We start from the raw sequence: 11,153 nt of genomic DNA, 5'->3' as shown, positions 1-11,153 counted from the left end.
CGGCCTCACCATACTTATGCCCAGCCTCACTGCTGTGCTGTGAAGCCATCGGCACTGGAAGTGCGGAGGGCAGCGAGCAGTGCCCCAGGGGGAGCGGGGGACGGGTAGGGTTTCAGAGCCCAGAAGGCCTAGACAGGGAGGCAGCTCCGGGAGAAAGGTGCCCGCCATCCCACCGGTCTTGGAACCTGAGGACTGCTGGGAAGGGTCAAAAGGGTGGACAAGGGACAGAGATGGGCAGGACCACAAAGGCCTGGGTGCAACCTTGTTGAGGCGGAAGGGATCCGGACCCAACCTGGCGCCCTGGTCTCTTCCCACCTGCAACCATGGCTGCCACTTGGCCTCCGTTATAAAATGGACAAGGATTCGAGGTGCTCCTCAGGTTAAGAGAGGGGGGCCTAGAGGTCACCCTGGCCTCGGTGCCCTCCCTGGCCGGGTTAAGAGGCGGTCCCCGAGTTCTGCTCACTTCAGCCGTGTGCGGGGCACTGCAAATCAGGAAGTGTTGGAGCCCGGCTGGGGACCTCCTGCCTGGGGCCAGGGGAGGAGGGTGGTTAGACGCCGCCACCGCTGCCGGGCCTGCAGGGCTGGGCGGGGAGCGAGGACCCGGCGGCTCCTGATTGCGGCCCCGGGGGAGGTGGCCGAGCCGGATAAGCTGCGGCGGGCTGGCGGGCGGCCACCTCCCCTGCAGGTCCGGCCCTCCCGGGCGGGTGGGGCGCGCGAGAGGAGGAGCCTCGGGCCGAGCCACTGCCTTCGCCGCGGACCTTCAGCTGCCGCGGTTGCTCCGAGCGGCTGGCCGCAGAGGTGAGTGACCCCTCCCCCGGTCTCCGCGGGGTTGTGTGCTGCGCCGGGTCCCCGAGACACCCGCCCGGTTGCACCCTGCGCGATCGCCGCGCGGACCTCGGGTGCCGCCACACGTCTGGAGGCGACCCCTCTCCCCTGGGACCGAGCCACGTGCGCCCGGCGGCAGAGAAACCGGGTTCGGGGCCCCCACCCCGCGTGCCTTCCTTCCCTAGGCGCAGAAGCCGCTTGCGCCATGCGAGTTGGGCAGGGCCGGCGGCGACAGTGGCGGGGAGCAGGCTCCGGAGCCCCGGGTGCAGACGTGGGCGCCCCTCCAGGTGACCCCGGCTGAGTCCACAGGTTCCGTGTGCCCCACAGTTGGGGCTCTGGCCAGCGGTCCCAAAGGAGGGCTGGTAGCTGTGGGCGGGATCTTCCAGGCTCTTCCTCGCCATACCTCCCAGTCCCTTCGCAGCCGGGCAGGGTAGGGGCAGGGGCTGGGCAGGGGCGCCGGACCTTGGTCCCCAGGAGGAGGCTGGTCTGACCAGTGCCCGCCTCTGCCCGCAGAGCTCTTGCCTGGCAAAGTTCCCCTTCCTGCCCGACAAAGTTCCCCCTCCTGCCCACTTCCCCGAAATTTGGGGACAGGCGGCCCGGAGAGGTGTGGTTGGAACTTTGGTCACTCTGGGTAAATGAAGGGGAGGGTGTGCCCAGATAATATGCCGTTTGGGGACCAGAAAGCCGGATCCGTGGGGAGAAGCAGGAAGGTCCTGCTGGAGCCCTGGCAGAGGGCACGGAGAGGCCTCCCAGGTATCCACGGCCACCTCAGAGATGGACTCCAGAAGTGGGGGGTTCTGGAAATAGCCCCAGGGAGGTATTTCTGTCCATCAGAGTGCAGCCATAATATAATTAACAGCAGATATTCCCATTTATGTGTGCCAGGCCTATTGCTTAGGGCTTTGTGCATAATATCCCAGTTAATCCTCACAACAGGAAGGCACCATTATCTCTTGTTAAAAATGGAGAAACAGCCTCAGAGAGTCCACATATTTTGCAAGGATACACAGCTTGCAAGTTGCAGAAGTAGGATTGGAACCCAGAGTTATCTGACTTGGAGCCCAGAGGAACCTACCAGTGGGGTGAAACAGGCTGTGTCCTCAAGAGGATTCTGGTAGCCCCAAGAATACAGTGCTGGGAACCAGAAGGTCCACAAAACCAAAGGGTCTCACGTGGGTGTGTCCCCTCGGTCACCTGCAAGCCTTGTTAAAAATATAGATCCCGAAGTCCCATCCAAAGCTGACTGAATCAGCTAGGAGCACCTGGAGGACCCAGACTGTGTCTTACTCATCTGTGTCCCCGGTGGCCTGCAGAGGGGCTGGCAGGGAGCAGGTGCTTAGCCAATGTCTGATGGGTAAGTGGGCGGAGTGAGGTAGATGGTGTCACTAGTGTCCTGAAGGGGCTTAAATGGAGCAGGTGGCCTCAGCCAGGCAATGTGGCAGCAGGTATGGAACTGACACAGTCTAATGCTGGCCTCAGAGCCAGCAGGGAACTCAGACTGGGCCACGTGTCCACCTGGAGGTTGAACAGCCTGCCCCAGGTTTGCTGAGGTCCCCAGGACCAGGCCAGGTCAAGCTGGGATCACACATGTGCCCTCTCCAGCCTAGAGATGTCAAACAGGTAGATTCCTCTCCCATTCATGTCTCCTATCCTTGGCCCACAGCCCTTCCCTCCTTGGGCTTATCAGAGACCAGGGTGCTGGGCAGGGCTTCAGATAGTTAAAAAGTGAAAGTTCTTGAGTGAAGTCCAAAGGCGCACACCTGAGAGCTGGGTGGGTAAAGGTCGCTGGCTGAGTGCTGGGGGGAGAGTCTGGCTTTGGAGTCAGATGGATGAGTCCAAATCTCAGCTCCTTACCCCCTGACATGAAGCCCTCAGCTCTCTGAACCTCTGTTCATTTGCAAAACCTTGCCAAGGGCTTCAAACAGGATATCCTCGTAAAACAAGGATGCCTACCTGGGGGACTAAGTGTGTGAAGTGCTGAATTTTAGGAGTGCAGTAAATATCAGATCCCTCCTTCTTCACCTCAGGTTTGTGCGTTAACCAGTGAGGGGCCTTCCAGGCCCAGTACTCTTCTAGACCAAACCACTGACTTTCCTAAAGAAGGTAACTGAGGCCCAGAGAGTGGCCTCCAGGTTCCGTACTCTGTGGCAGAGCTGGCCTTGGCTCCAAGCCCCAGGGTTCCCAACTCTGTCTTAGCTGAGGCCTCCCAGACTGGCGGTCTACGCTGCCTGCTGCATTCCCTGTCTAGCTGCAAATGAACAACTGAGCGGGCTACGGTGAGGTTCAGGCAGGCTGGGGCAGGGGAAGGAAGCAGGTCATTCGGGGAGTCGGGCTCCCTGGTCTTCCAGCTGAGGCTGGATCTGCTCTTTCCTGTCCACCCACGGTGCATAGTGGCCAGGTCTTCCTGAGTTGGGCAGGCCTGAGCTGAGCAGGTTGAGTACTATGAAACTGCTTTCTAGCATCTAGACCAGGGAGGTGCCTCTCGATTTAAAATGAGGATGTTGACCAGTTTAAGTAGTTATTAGAACCTAAGGCCAAATTGGCGCCTTTCCTCCCTCTAGGGGTTGGAAGGGTGTATGCTCCTCCCTCACCCCTGCCAAGCCATCCCAATTTGAGAGGCTTTGGAGATCACAGAACTTGGAGAGGAGAGGGGCAGGGGTCGGGGTGAGACTAGGTGGTCTTCAAACATTGGGCTACTGAAGTCCCGCTTCCTCCCATCAGTCTCCTGCAGCTGGGTCCACCCACCTGTCCAACACAGCCTCCCACGGGTCCCGGGCCTCTGTGTGCTCCAACCGTCACATCCTTGGCATGCCACACACCACCATCTCGCCTGAAATGCCAGTCCTCATCACTGACATTCAACCTCCCATGTGCCGGCTCCCGGGCCAAACACTTTACCTACAGGAGCTCATTTGTACCTGGAGACTCTTAGGAGGTCGACAGTGTTATCCTCCCAACCACATGACTTTCCAAGCACATATGGACCCCAACTTCTTTTTTTCCACCCCTATCCTGAGACTCCTAGCCACTAACTCACCGCCACATTCTCTTGTCCAAATTCTGCCTCATTGGTTATTCATTCAACAAACACTTACTGAGCACTAACTTTGAGCCAGGCACTCCAAGACCAGCTGAGTCCCACTGCTGGCAGGATGAGTGTTGTCATTAATCACCCCACAAACACACATGCCCTCTGCGTACGTGTGAATCTGAGTGAGGAGACGCGTGGCGGTGAGGCCCGGGACCTATTGCTCATGTGAATGAGCCAGGATGCAAAACCAGAGACACCCCCTCCCCTCACCCACTGAGCCGGAGGGATCAACCTCTGTGCCTGCGGTGAGGGCTGACAGGTGACTGCTCGTGGCTAAGAAACTCTTACGTTGTCATTTCAACCCAGGGGCAGAGTGTGTTCCTCTTCAGGTGTGCCCTGGCCTCATGAGCACTCCTCCGAACGGGCCAGGCGTTGGTTGCTTCAGTGCTGTAAGAACACTATCGGCCGGGCGCAGTGGCTCACGCCTGTAATCCCAGCACTTTGGGAGGCCGAGACGAGCGGATCACGAGGTCAGGAGATCGAGACTATCCTGGCTAACATGGTGAAACCCCGTCTCTACTAAAAAATGCAAAAAACTAGCGGGCGAGGTGGCGGGCGCCTGTAGTCCCAGCTACTGGGGAGGCTGAGGCAGGAGAATGGCATAAACCCGGGAGGCGGAGCTTGCAGTGAGCTGAGATCCGGCCACTGCACTCCAGCCTGGGCGACAGAGCGAGACTCCGTCTCAAAAAAAAAAAAAAAGAACACTGTCACTGGAGATTTGTTCGATATTCAACTCTTCCCAGTCAGTCTGTCTTCGGCATGCCCACAGTTACCAGGCAGCGCAGGCAACAGGTGAGCACTGATTGTTCCTCAATCAGGCAGTGACTTCCTCCATCTCTGCCTTCTGCTTAATGAGAGCCAGGTGGGAGTTCAGCAAACATCGCCTGTGTAAGCCTTCTTTTTAAACATGTAAAAAAAATACTACGCCAAGATTATAAAGCCGACTTCGGTACATGTAAAGAGATTTGGGGTTGGTGAACGGGCCCACTAAGCTTTATTTGGTGGTGTCAGCTGTCTCGGTTCATGTGGAGACAGCAGGGCCCCCAAAGCTGGCATGCTGGGGTCTGCGAGTGAACAAGCTTCCCATTTCTTTTATTTATTTATTTATTTATTTATTTATTTATTTATTTATTTATTTTATTTATTTATTTTTTGAGACAGAATCTCGCTCTGTCACCCAGGCTGGAGTACAGTGGTGTCATCTCGGCTCGCTGCAAACTCTGCCTCCTGATTTCAAACAGTTCTCCTGCCTCAGCCTCCCGAGCAGCTGGGATTACAGGTGTGCTCCACCACACCCGGCTAATTTTTGTATTATTAGTAGAGACGGGGTTATGCCAGGTTGGCCAGGCTGGTTTTGAACTCCTGACCTCAGGTGATCCACCTGCCTCGGCCTCCCAAAGTGCTGGGATTGTAGGTGTGAGCCACCATGCCCGGCTGCTTCCCATTTCTATAAGCATCCCACTGGTGGGGTGGCCAGCAGGCTGTGGCGAGTGGTGCCTGATTTTCCCAGTGGTCTTGAGAGGGTAACAGTACACCCCCAGTCAGGGCGAGGGTCTCTCTGAAGGTGAACTCTGGGTGCACAGCTGGAGGATACAGTGGCTGTGAGCTGGGCCCTCCGGGTGAGGTCTGGCCTGCATATTGCCACAGTGGGCTTGCTGGCATCCAAGGGGCCTTTCTGGGTGACCATCCAGGCCTGCACGAGGGTCAGTAGCACACTGAATGCAGTGGAGTTTGAGAGGACCCACCATTGGCCGTCAAATCCCCCCAATCTGGGTGTAAGGCCAGAGCAGCTGTGGGAAGTGACGCCGGGCCCTCTGGAGATGACCCTCTGGCCCTTGGAGATGTCTCTGGACTGGCCAGAAAGAAGGTGCTACCTGGAACTGGAAGGGAAGGAAGCAAGACAGGGCTGGGCCCAGCAGCCAGAAATCAGGGTGATGGGGAGATGGAGGGGCGGGCATCTGGGAAAGCCCTGCCCTCCCGGTGTTCCCAGATCTGAAGGCTGGAGGTTGGAAACCTTGCGTCACCCGGGCTGGTGTGAGTTCCAGTGGGGCTGCTGCTTGCCCTCCCGTGACCTTTAACCTCTGGCGCGGCTGCGTAGGGGGTGCTGAGAGGAGGGGAAGTCCCAAGGTTGAGGGAGCTTGGGGTAGAGCCAAGGTCTCAGTGAGAACCCCAGGGGGCAGCTGTCACCGCTGACCTGGAGCCCTCCAGGAACGTGTACTCTCCTGCTCCTGTACTCTCAAAAGCAACAGAAAGGTTTGCCTTCCTCAGGTGCGGTTTCCTCACAGTGCAGCTTCTCCAAAGAGATCTGGAGACCCCCCAGCAGCTTTGATAGGAAAATAGAGTCCTGTCCACCCCCCACCAACACACTCACTGAACTAGAGACTCTGGGCCTGGGGCTGCCCAGAAACCCACCCACTTAAACTGCCCGGGCGATTCTGGTGTTCACGAACATTTGAAAGCACTGCCTGAGACCCGCTGGCTCAACAGGTATCCACCAGCTTCACCTAAGCAGAGCATGATGTGAGGGACTGTGAGGATGTGCAGGGGTGGAGGGCACATAGGTCCCTCCCTCAGCTGACCACAGAGCCCCCAGAGTGGCAGAGGGGCCATGTGCAGTGAGTGGCCACAGCAGAGCAAGGAAAGGTGCACACAAGAGCAGTCCTAAGGAAGACATGTGTTTAGGGGTTTCACATTCACTGTTTAATCATCAGGACAGAGAGGGAACGCAGCCTGCCCAAGGTCACACAGCCAGCACATGGCTGGACCGGAATTCACCAATGCTCTGTCCAGCAAGGTCCACCAACGAACACAGCTGCCTCTCTGAATTCAAAGCAGTGAGAGATTGTCAGGGGTGGGGGTTGGGGGAGATGGCAGGTGCCTTAAGTGCCCAAGGCCTTGGGCTGGATCTTCAAGGAAGGGGGATTGGGATGCGCCAGGAGGATGTCAAGATTTGAGATGGAAGGAATGCCATTGGCTGTGGTGGGGGGTGGAGTGGGCAGGGACCGGAAGGAGGGGTAGTGGAAGTCAGTCCCTGCCTACCGGCCTGTGCTGGACTCCGCGGAGATTCAGCAATCTAGCCCTGCCCACAGGAGCTTTCACTCCAGTAGAAGAGAAGAGACCCAGGGGGCCACAGAGAACAATGAGGCCTTGGCTTGGTGTTTGGTGATGATAGAGGAAACCTGCCCAGAACCTGTTTATCAGATGCTCAGGGATCTGATAAACAGGTTCTGCACGCAGGCTTGAGATAAAGATGCCAGGGATACTTAGATGTGCCTTATTCCAAGATCGCTGGGTTCCAAACAGGTTGAAAACAATAGAATACACTTATCCCTAAGAATGGACTTGCACATAACTCACTTCAACAACACAAAAGCTTCCAAACCTCCAGCCTCCTTTGGGCTGCCGATGTGGCCTCCAAGGTCCACTGAAAAGCCATCCCCAGCCAGCAGAAATATGCCTGTGTCTTCTTCAGCCCCCGTCCATGCTTTGCCCCAGAGACAAGTGCTGTCGTCTGTTTGTGGGTCTGTCTGTCTGTCTGTCTTTCTCCCCATTGTGAGCACTGACAAGCAAGTAAAGATGACAATGAAGCCTTTGTGGGCACCAAATGCTGAGAGCATTATCACTAAGCCAGTGGCAACCATGGTGACTGCAATAAATTTCCCCCACAGAAATTGATAAATTGCCACTTTCTGCAGCCATTATGCTTGCCTTTGTATCCCGAAGAGTAAATGCCTCTCTCCCTTTCTTTCTCTCTCTCGTGTGTGTGTGCCCACATTAGATGACATTTATTCATTTTATGCATCCTGGGTTCTACTGGTCGTCCCACCTCAGTTCCTGTAGCAAAGAGACTTGAGTCTGAGCCACTAATTATCACCAGTGAGGTTTCCTCCCCGAGCAGGAAGCAGCAGGCCAGAGCTGCGCTCTCTCAGTGCACTCTCCAACCAAGCATCAGTCACCACTCCCGGTCAAGTCCCTGTGGCCAAGAGCTGGCGTGCAGGCTCTCTCCCTGGCAGGTCCCTCGTCTCCTGAGAAACCAAAAGTCAGAACCAAAGCCAGGCTGTCCTGGTTGGAGACTGAGCCAGAAAGGTGGCTCACCTCATGGTGAGGCTGTCGAGTGACCTGAGAGCCCCAGACCCTCAGACCCTCACGTCAGCCAGATGTCGCACCAGCCTGCTGTTGGTAAATCTGGCTATGACGCACATCCAAGGTGGCATGGGTCCTGTGCAAACCCCTCCCTCCAGCTCTCCAACCCCCTGACCCCTGGCCAGCTGGAGGGTGTCCCTTGAATCTCCAGGAGGTCCGAGGAACTTGACACCTCCCAGAGATCTGTACTGCCTTGGAGCAGGCTGCAAAAAGTGCAGTATAAAATGGGAAATATGTATCATCTGCACATTTTCATGGCCCCCTTTTGAGGAAAGGGAGTCCAAGTTATTAAGTCAGGAGGCTTTTAAAAGTCAAAGGTTCAAGGATTTATCACACACAGTTGCGTGTGTGTGTGTGTGTAAGGATGTTAATGTTTATGATGCATTTCTGTGGAATGCAGGCCCATTGGGAATTATAAATTTTTCTTATTGGTAACCATTTCTGCATTGGTTTAGCACGGAACTGCTGCTGCGAGTAATTGAACCGGATTTTTCTAGAATGATTCGAAAATCTAGATGTTTGTAAAAAGCTCTCTAAATTATTCATTCACTTTTATTTTGCAAAGTGGCGTGATGATAAACTCTTTTCCATCAGACCTAACTTGCGCGCATGTGTATTTCAGTGGGGATTGGCTCCAGTGTGCTTGAGCTTTCTGTATTCTCTTTTGTAGGAACTTCTCAGCCTCCCTTTTAAAAATATAATAATTTTTTAATGATGTCTAAATAACGATTCCAGGCAGTATTACAAGAAATATAACAGTAAAATGTTTGTAAGGGTCCATCAGAAAGGGAAAATGCCCACAGAGAAAATAGAAATATACCAATTAGATGTGTATGGCTATAACCAAGCTTTTAAACCATGATTTGAGACTGGCATCCTCCATCCTCTCTCCCCTCAGGTCAGCTGTGGGAGGCTAGGGGTGGGATAGCAAGAGGGACCTTGGATCAGGTGGGGCCTGCTGGACCCCAGGCCCAGTGAGAACCAAGCCTGGGGGTTTGGGGATAGCGGGCAGCTCTGGATTTGCAGAAACAGCCTGAGAATGAGAGGCTGGAAAGTGTGAGTTGGAGCAGCTCATTGAGGAGACAGAAAACTGAAGGGGAAGAAAGCAGAAGACACCAAAGCCTGGTGCTGACCGGGTGACCAGCTGTTACTCACGTCCCGAGTAATGAGCCGCAGGCCCTCGCCACCCCAGAGGCAGCTCGAATGCAGGGACTGGACGGCCCCAGGGCACAGTGGAACTGGGGCAGGCAAGAGCCAACTCGGGGCCCGGAGGAGGTCCTTTAACCTGTCCAGGCCTCAGTTTTCTCTTCTGCAAAGTAGAAGGAATGATAGCCTTCTGCAGGTCAAACCTTGTACACACATACGCAGGCACGATCCCCGACTTCGCCTCGCTGGCACTTCTCTGCATTTGACTCCTGGTTATTGCAGCTGTGCCCATGCCAGCATTTGTTAGGTGCTGGGATATGCCTGCCCAGCTCCTCTCTGTTGGGGAAGATGGAATTCACGCTGTAGGGGAGGCCCGGAGTTGCTACATGGGGCAGTCACAGCGTGGGGGACTTCCCTGAAAACTTCTTATTTGCATAAAATGTGCCCTACTTTTGACTTACATTGTAAATTTCAGATCCATAAAATGGGGAAGACTTTGCAGAAGCTGTTATTCACTTCACCTGACTGGGAGATGTAGATTTTTCATATCCAAGGGTGTTAGTTTTAATACTAATATTAGCATGTGGGCAGGGGTGATCGAGAGGATGGGGAGTAGGGCCCCCCCACCACCTACCCCTGGGACCTCTAAGGGAAAGTACATACCACCGTATGTTTGTTACATCCTGTTACCTGTGCCGCAGAGATAAGAGGTGGGGAACTTAATTCTGCCTTGTAGAGGCACTGGGCCTTCCTGTTGAATTTAGCTAGTTGGGGGAAAGGCACTTCCCAGGGAAAAAGATTAAGCCTGTAACCTAAGCAGAAAGAAAGCAAGAGCTCTGGGTGGGAAGTGGCCAGAGACACAGACCAGACAGACACAGGTTTGGAAGGGCCAAGGAGACAGCACATCTGCCAATGGCAGCAGCTGGGCCTCACCTGCCCTGACACCCCCACCTAATGGAGACTGGGCAGACCCCCTCCAAATGGTTGCTATGCCCTGGCCCAGAAGCCTCCAAAAACCCTGAAGCCATTGACTCAGCATTCCTGAAGGCTCCTTTCATGAGTTCCCCCATACCAGGCTGCCCCTCAGTGCACCTTAGACCTGGTGTTTGATTTTCACTTTGACCAGAGCTGCAGCAGTCTCTTTGCTAATATGCATTTCCAGTGTTTAAATTCATCTGTGCATAAGTCCTCAGTGTTACTAAGTTTATCAAATAGCGAAATGCTTGACTAGGTCTAACAATGTCCCCAAGCTGCAGAAGGGATTAGAAACTCATGGTGTTATTATTTCATCACCACTGAGTATGAGAGAGCCCCAGCTAGGTTCTGGGGAGAACAGCTATGACTCACAAATACTCCCCTCAGAATCTAGTCTTAAATCATTCAAACCACAGAAATGTATCGAGCACTTACTGTGTGCCAGGCCCCAGTAGGTGCTAGAGGCACATAAATGAGTTTTTTACTGGCCCCCATCCAATGAGGTGGCAGACAAGAGAACCAGTGTGTGCAGCCAATGGTAGGGTGACAAAAAGTGCAGAGTTAGTTCCAGAGCGCGCAGTCCTCCCTGTCCTAGACCCAGGTGGAAGCCAGGAGCTGCTCCCCCCAGGCTGCCTGGACCAGCCTTTTGAGCTCTTGGGACTCTGGCAAACGTCAAAGCTGTTGCAAAAGTCAGAGCTCTTGCAAAAGTTGGAGCTGGCCCATGGCAGGTGGTTGGGAAGTGGCTGCACGACTCTCCCCAAGCAGAGCAGTTAAGAGGGTGGAGGCCGACTTCCGGTATCCCTGGGAATCCAAAGTAAGAGGCCACTGAGGGGCAGGGGAGGGCCCCTCAGTGGCTTCCAGAAAAAGGCAGTGCAGCAGCTGGACAAACCAGGAGAAGGCGCGCATCCCTAAGCCCAAAAATCAGGTGATGTGAGGCAGGCCGAGCTCCGTGGCAGACACCCGGAGCTGCCTC

The 11,153-nt window shown here is 54.9% G+C and overlaps 1 protein-coding gene across 2 annotated transcripts in view; it reads left to right on the top strand.

The window, feature by feature from the left end:
- The first annotated feature begins 584 nt into the window (after positions 1–584).
- Positions 585–11,153, top strand: part of STEAP3 (STEAP3 metalloreductase) — a 41,792-nt gene continuing 31,223 nt past the window's right edge. The window contains exon 1 of one of the 2 annotated variants that reach the window (XM_007964734.3): positions 585–798. The gene's annotated coding sequence lies outside the window, so the exon portion shown is untranslated. The remainder of the gene's footprint in view (positions 799–11,153) is intronic. The other variant, XM_007964735.3, reaches the window with a different exon arrangement.

The sequence above is a fragment of the Chlorocebus sabaeus genome, chromosome 10 (genome assembly GCF_047675955.1).
Source record: "Chlorocebus sabaeus isolate Y175 chromosome 10, mChlSab1.0.hap1, whole genome shotgun sequence".
Taxonomy (NCBI): domain Eukaryota; kingdom Metazoa; phylum Chordata; class Mammalia; order Primates; family Cercopithecidae; genus Chlorocebus; species Chlorocebus sabaeus.
Note: the sequence above shows the minus strand (reverse complement) of the source record. Positions and strands in the feature narration are given on the sequence as shown.